The following is a 13,607-nucleotide window of genomic DNA, read 5'->3' on the forward strand; positions in this document are numbered from 1 at the left end:
TAATTTATATAAATATTTTTTTCTGATCAATATAATGTCAATATAATCGTTGCCTTCTGGGGAAATGAAGACTGGTAGGGGCTCTAGGGGGAATTGCATCATAGGTAAATTCTGTTTCTTGAAATGAATGCTATTCATGAGTTTACTCTCTGAAAATTAATCAAGCGATACGCTTTGATATATTTACATTTCTGCATATACATTATGTATTGATTAAAAGCTTTGTAAATGTTTAAAAATATGCATGACTGATAAAAATTTATGTTAATGATATTGTTGCGCAAATGTATAAAGCTGTGTGTAATTTTTTATGTTAGTGTTATGTATTGTTTCAGAAGCTTGGAGACACCTACATGTTCACTAAAGTGATTGTTTAAATAAATTCCAGGGCATTCATCAAATTGCTTGCTACAAAGCTATTAGGAAAAATATGGAGATTTATGCTATTGATACAGAAAGATTCTCACAATATATTTCTCAGTGAGAATAGATGATTGAACATACATGCAAGGCACTAGCAGAACCACAGAGGGTTAGGCAAATAGAAAGATAATTACTATACTATTAATAATGATTTGCTTGGGTGGTAACTTCATGGCTGACTTTTCTCCTTTTTGTTTATCTGTATTTTTTAACATATCAGTGGGCTTGATTTGATTCTGTTTTTGTATTAATTTGATTTTAATATCTTAGAAAGTGGAAGTCATGCTTTTTATTCAACAGCTTATTCCATACGTACTTAATTTATTTAACATAGACCTTGTACAAAGTCAGAACTCAATAAATATTCACTCACTCCCTGACTGAATAAAAAAATGAGATAATCTGTTATTTTTACCCATATATTTTAACAAATGACTTAGAAAAGGGCATTTCTGTCTTCCAACAAGTTGTGTAAATAGAGACAACAGATAATGGTGTGCATTTATGTGTGTGTTTTGCAAGGGAGAGTTATATATTAGAGCCTTATTTAAAAGCATTGTGGACATTAAATGAGAGAGATACAATTGAGAAGAGACAATAAAGGTAATGTCTCTAGTTGGTTAATAGTCTGTGGACATTTTTTTGGTCTATTGAACATTGTGTTAGTTTGATTAGACATTTTATCTGACATGTAAGCTCCTTGTCTGATTTTGTGAAGGTCACATAAATCCTGGCTCATCCACAGTGAGGAAACAACCTGCCGGGGCCTTCACAGCTCAGGCAGGTGGCTGGTGACAGGATGCCTAGTGATCTGAATCCTAGGGTTGCAATTGGTTGCTGATTCTGCATGCAAGGCTTGAGCTCTGGATTTTGTATTTTCTGTCTGGGAATGACTTTACAAAAATAAGGAACAATGAAAAAAGCCATATATTTTTCAGTAGTTCTTTCTTTTTCTACCTTCTTTTTTTCTTTTTGCCTTTCGTATGTGTGTACATGTATATGGTAGTATATCCTAGATTACACATCAGTAATTCTTATTTATTTTGTTGCAAAACAGCATTGACAACTATCCATCTAAATGTAGTAACATCAACTCAGTTGTCTCAGTGGAAACGAAATGTTCACAAATGCCAAAATGTAAATGGAGATGATGGAGGATTATGAGAAAGAGGAAAACAGTAAGAATTACTTTTTTTTTTTGAGGCTGGATCTCACTCTTTTACCCAGGCTGGAGTGCGGTGGTGCAGTCTTGACTCACTGCAACCTCCACCTCCCAGGTTCAAGTGATTCTCCTGCCTCAGCCTCCTAGGAGCTGGGATTACAGGCACCCACTACCACATCCAGCTATTTTTGTATTTTTAGTAAAGATGGGGTTTCACCATGTTGGCCAGGCTGGTCTCGAACTCCTGACCTCAAGTGATCTGCCCACCTCGGCCTTCCAAAGTGCTGGAATTACAGGCATGAGCCACTGCAACAGGACAAGAATTAATTTTTTTCAAGATTTTAGAACGAGTACTCTGTATTACAAAACTAGCAATTATTTTGATATTTTGCTCAAATTAATTTATGTAATACATATGCAATTAATAGTAGTTTGGGCATAGGAGCTAGATGGATTTGATTAACAAAATATAGATATGAAAAGACAGGAAATAAATAATTACCATCTAGATTATAGATTACTTTCTCATTTCCTATCCTTTCTAGTCTTTTGGACATTGATATTGTTTGGCTATATCCCCACCCAAATCTCATCTTTAATTTTAGTTCCCATAATCCCCACATGTTGTGGGAGGAACTCAGTGGGGAGGTAAATGAATCATGGGAGTAGTTACCCTCAGGCTGCTGTTCTCATGATAGTGAGTGATTTCTCATTTCTCATGAGATCTGATGGTTTTATAAGAGGCTTTTTATCCTTTATCTTGGTTCTCATCCTTCCTGCCACCATGTGAAGAAGGATATGTTTGCTTTCCTTTCTGCCATGATTGTAAGTTTCCTGAGCCCTACCTCCTCCCAGGCATGTGGAACTGTGAGTCAATTAAAATTATTTTCTTTATAAATTACTCAGTTTTGGGTATGATTTTATTAGAAGTGTGAGAACAAACTAACACATTAAATTGGTACCGGCAGAGTGGGGTGCTGCTGTAAAGATACCGGAAAATGTGGAAGCAACTTTGGAACTGGGTAACAGGCAGAACTTGGAATACTTTGGAGGGCTCAGAAGAGGATAGAAAAATATGGGAAAGTTTGGAACTTCCTAGAGACTTGGAGGGCTCAGAAGACAGGAAGATGTGGGAAAGTTTGGAATTGCCTAGAGACTTGTTGAATGGCTTTGACCAAAATGCTGATAGTGATTTGGACAATAAATTCGAGGTTGACATGATCTCAGGTGGAGATCAGGAACTTATTGGGAACTGGGGCAAAGGTGACTCTTGGTATGGTTTAGAAAAGAGACTGGCAGCATTTTGCCCCTGCCCTAGAGATTTGTGGAACTTTGGACTTAATAGAGATAATTTAGGGCATCTGGCAGAAGAAATTTCTAAGCAGCAAAGTGTTCAAGAGGTGACCTGGGTACTGTTAAAAATGTTCTGTTTTCTGTATTCACAAATATATCATTTGGAATTGAAACTTATCTTTAAAAGGGAATCAGAGCATAAAAGTTCAGAAAAATTACAGCCTGATGATGCAATAGAAAAGAAAAATCCATTTTCTGAGGAGAAATTGAAGGTGACTACAGAAATTTGCATAAGTAAGGAGGAGCCAAATGTTAATAGCCAAGACAAAGGGAAAAATGTTCCAGGACATGTCAGAGGTCTTCACAGCAGCCCTTTGCATCACAAGCCAGGAAGCCTAGGAGGAAAAAGTGGTTTCCTGGGCTGGGCCCAGGGCGTTGCTTCTTTGTGCATTCTTGGGACTTGGGGCCCTGCATCCTGGCTGTGGCTAAAAGGAACCAACGTAGAGCTTGGGTCATTGCTTCAGAGGGTGCAAGCCCCAAGCCTTGGTGGCTTACAAGGGTGTTGGCCCTGTAAGTGCACAGAAATCAAGAATTGAGGTTTGGGAATCTCTGCCTAGATTTCAGAGGATGCATGGAACTGCCTGGATGTCCAGGCAAAAATTTGCTGCAGGTGTGGAGCCCTCATGGAGACCTCTGTTAGGGCAGTGTGGAAAGCAAATGTGGGGTGGGAGCCTCCACACAGAGTCTCCACTGGAGCACTGCCTAATGGAGCTGTGAGAAGAGGGCTACCATCTTCCAGACCCCGGAATGGTGGATCCACTGACAGCTTGCACCGAGCACCTGGAAAAGCCACAGACACTCAATGTTAGCCCATGAAAGCAGCCAGGAGGGCAGCTGTACCCTGCAAAGCCATGGGGTGGAGCTGCCCAAGGCCATGGGAGCCCACCTTTTGCATCAGCATGACCTGGATTTGGGGCATGGTGTTAAAAAAATACTATTTTGGAACTTTGAGATTTAATGACTATCCTATTGGATTTTGGACTTGCATGGGGCCTGCAGCCCCTTCATTTTGTCCAGTTTCTCACATTTGGAAGAGGTCTATTTACCCAATGCCTGTACCCCCATTATATCTAAGAAGTAACTAACTTGCTTTTGATTTTACAGGCTCATAGACAAAAGGGACTTGCCTTGTCTCAGATGAGACTTTGGACTTGAACTTCTGAGTTAATGCTGAAATGAGTTAAGACATTGGGGGACTGTTGGAAGAGTATGATGGTGTTTTGAAATGTGGGGATATGAGATTTGGGAGAGGCCAGGGGTGGAATGATAGAGTTTGGCTGTATCCTCACCCAAATCTCATCTTGAATTGTAGTTTTCATAATCCCCACATATTGTGGGAGGGACCCGGTGGGAGGTAGTTACCCTGTGCTGCTGTTCTCAGGAGATCTGATGGTTTTATAAGGGTCTTTTTCTCGGCACTTATCTTTGTGCCGCCATGTGAAAAAGGATGTGTTTGCTTCCTCTTCCACCATGATTGTAAGTTTTCTGAGGCCTCCCCAGCCATGCAGACCTGTGAGTCAATTAAATCTCTTTTCTTTATAAGTTACTCAGTCTCGGATATGTCTTTATTAGCAGTGTGAGAACAGACTAATACAGACATTTATCACATAGCTACATGGATATAGTCAAAATAAAAAAATGAAGCTCAATTGGGATTCATTACTGGCACCTATTTTAGAAAGTTAAGTGAAGGATATTGCAAAGCAGTTGATTTAATTGGGGAATTATCCATAGATCTCTAATTTAGGTTTTTTTTTTCTTTTAACTTTCTGCTATTCATAGTCCCATTTATCATAGAAGTTGTTTGAATCATTGTATGAAAAAGCTGACAATATTTCGACAAATTACTTACCATTTTTTATTTCAAGTGATATAGCTTAGAGCAGAAAAGAAAAAGTGAGGTGTGAATTTGTCCTAATGAAAAAGAGTCTTAGAAAAGAAAGTGAAAGGGCCAGCATTGTGACTCATTCCTGTAATTCCAGCAATTTGGGAGGCCAAGGTGGGAGGATCACTTGAGGCCAGTCTGGCAATTTGAGGCTGCAGTGAGCCATGATCTTGCCACTGCACTGATGGAGGTACATTTGTTGAATGCAATAGTGGCTAGGTTTGGCAGTGCTCACTGCAAGGTTAGTTGAGAGGCACGGCTGGGCACTAATACTAACTAATGCCAGGGTGGAGCATATTCAAATGAGCACAGTTGCAGAGTTCTGATGTATATGCCATTGGTTATTCTAATAGGCTATTAAACCTCTAATTATGATTCTGAAAACAACCAACCCACAAGATAAAAAAGCACTATATCTCACTGGGGAGTGGAGCTTTGATACAAAAATCCAGGTACACAGATAGTTAATTGACAGGTCTTAGATTACCAATTACAAATTTATGGTTTAGGAAAAGGACTGAAGTAGCCGTGGTGGTCCTGGTGTTATCTAATGTCCCTTGACAGATGAAAGATAAGGTTTTGGATTACAAGTGGTTAAAATTTTACCCCCTCTTCTCTTTTCATTTTATGCCCTTTCTTGGACAGAAGATATTCTTTATCACCGGGTCATCTTTTTGGACTTTTCCTAAGTCCTGAAGAATCTTTGTCCTGAAAAATAGGGAAATAGAAAGAAAGAGGTGAAATTGATCTACATAATAAAAAGCTGAGATGGGAGACAAAGAAAGAGGAGAAGTAGGTACCTTTGAAGCCTGAGTCTGAGAGAGAGGTTAGAATAGTAGTTTAAAGAATGTTGGAATGAAAGAAATAATTTGGGGCATTGTCATGCCTGTAAGAGATACTGAAAATGAAAGGTAGAAGAATGTTTCAGGTGTTTGGAGATTAAAAGAGTAATTAGATGTATTTGAACCTGCAGACTAGGAGATTGTCAGGGTCAAAATGTATAGAAATTAAAGAAGAGGGGAGTTAAACGAATAGTAAGTAGTGAAACAGATTATACCACCTGAATATGTGAAACTTTTGGAATTAGCTTAAACCAAGCAAACAAACATGGAATACTCAAAACAGAGAAAGGGTTAGGGTTAGGGTTAGAAAGAAAAGAAAAAATTAAACAATGCAAGAAACATGCAAATGTAGTTTTGAATTCTATATCTGTGCTTATCATCATGTAAAATTAGGGTACTATGTTTAATTTCTGGGACCATCAATTTTCTCATTAGTTAAGTGGAATAATTGCAATAGCATATGAAAAGAAGTGCCCCAGCACAGTGCCTGAAATATATTTGTTAAAACAAAAAGAAGAAAAAGAAACACCTGGAAGCCTGTCCATATATAAGGCTTTTGAGATAATCCATCAAATATTCTTTCATAGGGTTGTAAACCTTTATTCTGGTTTGCCCAGAAGGAAAATCTCTTTTATAATCTGTACCTAATAAGTAATTATTAAGCACCCTAAGAGGTTTTAAAATTGAGGCATTTCTGAAATGATGTAGAGTAATTGTTTGCTGAAAAAAAAAACAGTGATCTTCACTGCACAGCAGCACCCCTTTAAGTAAGCCACTGGCTTACTAAACCACTGAAAGAACAAGGTTTAGTAACTGCAGTCTGGCAACTATAAGACCAAATACCTGATTCTTGAAACAAATATTTTTGGCCATATTTCTAGTTCATGTACCTGTTTTGCCTATATGTTCTATTCTAAATTAATTCATGACTTTAAGTTTTAGAACTCTTAATTTCAGGAATCATAGGAAAGATGATGTTGGACCATATTTTAGCAGATGAGAAAGGAATGGTAAGAACCCATTGGCAGAAATAACTTGCAGCTTGAATGTAAACTCCATAAGGTCAGAGTTTTTTTTTTTTTTTTTTCTTGCTTTTCTCTCCTGATCTATTTTCAGGACCTCAAACAAGGCTTAGCCACAAATGGGTACTTGATAAATATTTGTTAAGAGAATTAATGAATAAATGGATTAATCATGAAATTACCACAGCTATTAACCAACTAGGTTGTCCAGTAGTTAATCCATATTTTTTTTTAAATTTAGCTCTTTATAGAGCAGCATTATCATATAGAAGTACAATGTGAGCCATATATATAATTTTAAATTTTCTAGTAACAGTATTTAAAAAAGTAAAACTAGTAAGATGATTTTAATAATATATTTAATTTATACCAATATATCACAAATATTATAATTTCAACAAGTTATCAGTATAATATTTAGTTATGAGACATTTTACATTCTTTTACAATATTACCTTTTAAATCCCTTGTGTATTTTACATTTCCGATACATTCAGATGAGCTGCATTTTAAGTACTCAGAATGTTATCAGCACATTGCACAGTATACTTATAAAGCAGTCAAAATCTGTTTTGAAAGAGGTAAAATTAAAATAATATCTTAGATTTAAAATAAGACAAGTAATCGATAGGAAAAAGTATTGAATTTGCGTTAGATAGAGCTAGTTTAGAATCCCACTTGGTAGTGTGACTTCGAGCAAGAGAATCTCAATAACTCTGCTCTCTCACATGTAAAATAGAAGTAATCATCAGACCTTGCTGAATTGTTATCTTAGAAATAGTGTATGTGAAAGCCCTCCTACGGGATCTGACAGGTCGTAGGTGCTCAATAAAGATTATGAATGGTTGTCATTATTGTATTATAATTATTTAATATATACTCTATGCTTTTTGCTGTTTATGATTTTAAAAATGAGCTTTTATTTCCATTTTAAAGGCAAACAAAGAAGATATGAACCCCATTATTGGATTATATATCTGATATTAGCACCTGAATTTCTTTTTAGTTACTTCGAAGCATGTATCACAGGAAAAAACTTAGGTATGTCTCAAAAGGTCCTCATTTTCCCAGTGTATCATTGAGATGGGGCTGTCTCCACTACTGGGGAGCCCATGAGTTTTCTAGTCTGATGGGACAGTTCTCAGCTGGCATTTTGCCTCTATGACTGCTCTGATACCCTCATTTCAGAGAAAGAATTTTGGGTTTAGTATTACAAAGACAGTACAAATATCCTACCTATATGAGAAAAAAATAGACATTTTTGAACATATAGCCATCTAGAAATGTATCACCCACTAGTCATATTGAAAATTAAATTACTTATAAAGGTACTCTAGGAAACAGAAGACTGAGTGATAGTGAAAAAATAAGATACAAGAAGTAATAGACAATGAGCTATGAAATTAAGTTCAATTTTTAGGCAGGGATTTAACAATAGAGATATTACTAAATAATAATTTAAAGCTAGAAAATTGAGAAGTTAAAAGAAAATTGAGAGGAGGATAAAATAATTAAATGTCTGTTAATCTTGTTACAAATGAAAAAAGGCTCTATGTTCACATTATTTTTTAATAATATGAAACTGTATTTTCACGTTTGCTATAAATTTGAGTATAATCGTTAGTAGAATATAAATAAAATTGAAATATCGAATGTAGTACAAGATAAAAAGCAAATAATATACGATGAACATAAGTAATAGTAAAGAAAAAAGAGACAAAATGTGCCCTGCATTTGGCTAGCCGGTTATCCCAGCACCATTTATTGAATGGGGAATCCTTTCCCCATTGCTCGTTTTTGTCAGGTTTGTTGAAGGTCAGATAATTGTAGGTGTGTGGTCTTATTTCTGGGTTCTCTATTCTGTTCCATTGGGTCTGCATGTCTGTTTCAAGATGGATTAACGACAAATGTAAAACCCCAAACTATACAAATCCTGGAAGACAATCTAGGCAATACCATTAAGGATATAGACACAGGCAAAAATTTCATGATGAAGATGCCAAAAGCAATTGCACCAAAGCAAAAATTGGCAAATGGGATCTAATTAAACTAAAAAGCTTCTGCACAACAGAAGAAACTGTCAATGGAGTAAACAGATAACCTACAGAATGGGAGAAAAATTTTGCAAACTATACATCTGACAAAGGTCTACTATCCAGCATCTATAAGGAACTGAAACAAATTTACAAGAAAAAAAACAAACAACCTCATTAAAAAGTGGGCAAAGACATGAACAGACACTTCTCAAAAGAAGACATATTTATGGCCAGCAATCATGAAAAAAAGCTCAAATTCACCAATAATTAGAGAAATGCAAATCAAAACTACAATGAGATACCATCTAACACCAGTCAGAATGGCTGTTTTAAAAAGTCAAAAAATAACAGATGCTGGTGAGGTAGTGGAGACAAAGGAATGCTTTTACACTGTTGGTGGGAGTGTAAATTAGTTCAGCCATTGTGGAAGGCAATGTGGTAATTCCCCAAAGACCTAAAGACAGAAATTCCATTTGACCCAGCAATCCCATTACTGGATATATACCCAAAGGAATATAAATTTTTCAATTATAAAGACACATGCACACATATGTTCGTTGCAGCAGTACTCACAATAGAAAAGACATGGAATCAACCTAAATGCCCATCAATAATAGACTGGACAAAGAAAATGTGTTACATATACACATGAAATACTATGCAGCCATAAAAAATAATGAGATCATGTCCTTTGCAGGGACATAGATGGAGCTGGAGGCCATTATCCATAGCAAACTAACACAGGAACAGAAAACCAAATACCACATGTTCTCATTTATAAGTGGGAGCTAAATGATGAGAACACATGGACACATAGAGGGGAACAAGACACCCTGGGGACTTTTGGAAGGCAGAGAGTTGGAGGAGGGAGAGGATCAGGAAAAACAATTAATGAATACTAGACTTAATACCTGAGTGATGAAATAATTTGTGTATCAAACCCCCATGACACAAGTTTACCTGTGTAACAAACCTGCACTTGTACCCTTGAACTTAAAAGTTAAAACAACCTCCTCCAAAACAAACAAAAAACTGCAAACAACAGCAACAACAACAGCAATAAAAGAAACAAAATATGAAGACATTGAAAAATTAGATGGCTGTGCTAGAATCTAACCAAAATCTAGGCCTATCTTTTTGTGCTATTAGCTGTAGTCATGTGACTTTTAGCCATGACGGCATAAGAAATAGTGGTATGTGTCATTTCCAGGACTGATCTCTAAAGTTCCCTCATGGTAACTCCTGGATACTTTTTGTTTCCTCAGAATGGGTGAAGATGACTATCATGAACTTGGACTTGATTCACTGAAGGTGGCCTCTATTCATGTGAGTCCTTCAATGATTGTATGGAGCAGCCTTCTGCTCCTTGCTACTCTGTACCACTCTAGACTATTACATAATGTCTTAGTTCATTTGTACTGCTATAACAAAATACCACAATTAGTTAATTTATAAATGCTAGAAACTTATTTTCTCACAGTTATGGAAGCTGGTAAGTCCAAGATCAAGGCACTGACACTGGTGTCTGGGGAGGTCCATTCTCTGCTTCTAAGATGGTGTCTTGTTGCTGCATCCTCTAGAAGGGAGGAATGCTCTATCCCCACATGGTGGAAGATGGAAGAACAGAAAGGGGAAAACTCTCAAAAGGCTCTTTTATAAGGGATGAATCCTTTCTTAAGGGAAGAGCCCTCATCACTTAATCACTTGCCCAAAGTCTCCACCTCTTACTGTCGCTACAGTGAGGATTAAGTTTCAACATGAATTTTGGAGGGAACACACATTCAAACCATTAGCACAAGATGCATAAACTTCTAGTATATTTACATCATTATATGTCTTTTGTCTCTGTTTTATATACAGCTATGTTTAATTCACTAATATGGCTGAAATAAAACCAATGTAATAGTGATGGCAATAAATATGAATAGATTACATTTTTGAAATAAGCCAGATTTAGGAAAATATACTGTTGCTTAATGTGATTAAGTCAGGGGATCAGATCACATCTTGAAGGTATATTTATATGTGAGAGAGGCAAGTGGGTTTTCTCTGAAGGACATGTACACCTCCGTGATTAATTATCTTATAGCAGGAAAAAATATAGGACTAGACTCATGCAGGCGAGAGCTTTTCCCTTTTTCTTCTTTTTTCTTTCCTTTTGAATTGGCATTGGATTGTATTTCCTGTGTATATCATCCATGCTTCTTAACTGCTTTCAAAGCTATCATGTCTGTGTTTTTGAGTAGACTTTTGAAAATATCTCTAGATTTCTAGTGCTGTCCTTTTGTCTTCAGCTGAGTCAATCTTACCACTTATCCTTTGGATTCATTATTGTTATCTTTTATGAAATACCGTTTTTAATCTCCAATAACTTTACTTTCATAACAGCCTGCTCTTGTTTTACATATGTTCCTGAGGACACTAATTGTAATTATTTTAAAATGTATGTATTTTCCTACCTGTATTCTCTCTTTTGAAAGTTAGTTTTGGTCTTGTTTTCGTTCCAATGTCTTTCTTTTATGCTGTTGTCTTAAGTGTTTCATGGAAAATCTTAGTCATCTGTTTATAGTGCAATGTTCTTATAAGAGTGGTATATTTTTCTGGAATATGTTTTTATTCATCACCAGTGAATATTCTGTTTCCCTAGCAGAAAATTCAAATTCTGATAGAATTTTGAGCTTATGTGAAAGTACAGGATGGGAACATGTGATCAGCCTGTCTTTCTCTTTGAGTATGAGATAATTAGCTTTCTCAATTTGAGACACCCCCTAGCTCCTCAGGATACTTATGTTGGGAATATCCAATAGCAGATTCACTATTAGTCCCTAAACTATTCCTGTGAGTTTAGCTGGATGGAGAACATCAGAGCGTGCAGCACTGAAAGTAGGGAATTGTTGCAGCTGTTCCACAGATTGTTAATCAATTATTTCACTGACCATCCAGTTCTGGCTTCCATCCTCTGCTGCATCTGGTTGGGATAATTCCAGGTTTCTGTTTTTAGTGGTCCAGTCTTTTATTATTTTTTGTAGCATTTGCCCTTTCCTTTTATCTTTTTCTCCAGCTTCATTGAAGTATGACTGACAAATAAAAATTGTATACATTTAAGTTGTACAATGTGATTATTAGATATACATAGTGTAAATATACATTGTGAAGTGTTCATCGCAAGCTAGTTATCATATCCATCATCTCACGTAGTTACCCTTTGTGTGTGATGAGAACAATCAAGACCTACTCTCTTAGCAAATGCCAAGTATACAATATATTATTAACTATAGTCACCACACTGTACATTAAGCCTCCAGAATGTACTGGTCTTATAACTGAAAGTTTGTATCCTTTGACCAACAACTTCCCATTTCCCCCACTCACGTAGCCCTGGTAACCACCAGTCTACTCTATTTTCACAAGTTCAGCTTTTTTAGATTCCACATATAAGTGCGGGCATACCTTGGAGATATTGTGGGTTCAGTTCCAGACCACTGCAACAAAGCAAATATCACAATAAAGTGAGTTATGCAAGTTTAGTTTTCCCTTGCATATAAAAGCATATTTATACTATATTTTAGTTTATTAAGTTTGCAATAGCATTATGTCTAAAAAATGTGCATACCTTAATTTAAAAAACTTTATTGCTACAAAACGCTAATGAGCACCAGTGCCTTCAGTGAGTCATAATCTTTTTGCCGGTGGAGGGTGTTGCCTCAGTGTTGATGGCTGCTGATTGATCAGGGTGGTAGTTGCCGAGCGTTGGGGTGGCTGTGGCATTTTTAAAATAAGACAACGTAAAGTTTATTACCTCAATTGACTATTCCTTTTAAGAAATACTTATCTGTAGCCTGTAAAACTGTTTGATAGCATTTCATACACAGTAGAACTTCTTTCAAAAATGGAGTCATTCCTCTCAAACTGCTGATTACCAATTAATTTTATGTAATATTCTAAGCCCTTTGTTGTCATTTCAACAATTTTCACAGCATCTTCTCCACGAGTAGTTTCCATCTCAAGAAACCACTTTCCTTGCTCATCCATAAGAAGTAACTCATCATCCATTAAAGTTTTATCATGAGATTACATCATTTCTGTCATATCTTTAGTCTCTACTTCTAATTCTAGGTCTAATTATAATTCTACTGCAGATGTGTAGAAACAGAATGATAATGGGTTATTAATTAACTCATTAATAAGGGTTGGAATAACTTCTTCCAAACTCCTGTTAATGTTGCTATTTTGACCTCCCATGAATCACAAATGTTTTTAATGTAATTTAGGGTGGTGATTCCTTTTCAGAAGGTTTTCAATTTCCTCTCCCAGATCCATCAGAGGAATCACTACCTATGGCAGCTATAACCTTAATAAATGTTTTTCTGAAATAATACAACTTGAAAGTCAACATTACTCCTTGATCCATGAGCTACAGCAGAATGGATATTGAGTTAACACGTATGAAAATAACATTAATCTTCATCAGAGCTATGGGGCGACTAGGTGCATTGTCAATGAGCAGTAATGTTCTGAGCAATATGCCTCAGCAGTGGGCTTAAAATATTCAGTAAATCATGCTGTATACAAATGTTCTGTCATGCAGACTTTGTTGTTCCTTTTATAGAGCACATGCAGAGTAGATTTAGCATCATTCTTAAGGGCCCTGAAATTTTCAGAATGGTCAGTGTGCATTGGCTTCCATTTGAAGTCATCAGCTGCATCAGCCCCCAGCATGGCCTGTCCTTTGAAGATTTGAAGCCAGGCATTGACTGCTCTTCTCTAGCTGAGTCCTAGATGGTATATTCTTCCAATAGAAGGCTGTTTTATCTACATTGAAACTATGTTGTTTCTTTCATCAGTGATCTTAGGTAGATATTTTAGATAACTTGCTGCAGCTTC

At 36.4% G+C, this 13,607-nt stretch overlaps 2 long non-coding RNA genes across 2 annotated transcripts in view; one reads left to right on the top strand and one right to left on the bottom strand.

Moving 5' to 3' along the window:
- Positions 1–13,607, top strand: part of LOC134737860 (uncharacterized) — a 609,803-nt gene that overhangs the window by 385,290 nt on the left and 210,906 nt on the right. Inside the window, exon 3 of the long non-coding RNA XR_010123249.1 lies at positions 9,989–10,049. This is a non-coding gene — a long non-coding RNA (uncharacterized LOC134737860). The remainder of the gene's footprint in view (positions 1–9,988; positions 10,050–13,607) is intronic.
- LOC134737861 (uncharacterized) lies at positions 11,252–12,605 on the bottom strand. Its single transcript, XR_010123250.1, has 3 exons — positions 12,337–12,605; positions 12,174–12,205; positions 11,252–11,800 (listed from the first exon to the last, which is right to left on the bottom strand). It is a non-coding gene; the product is annotated as an uncharacterized LOC134737861 (long non-coding RNA).

This window comes from Pongo pygmaeus, chromosome 12 (assembly GCF_028885625.2).
Source record: "Pongo pygmaeus isolate AG05252 chromosome 12, NHGRI_mPonPyg2-v2.0_pri, whole genome shotgun sequence".
Lineage (NCBI taxonomy): Eukaryota > Metazoa > Chordata > Mammalia > Primates > Hominidae > Pongo > Pongo pygmaeus.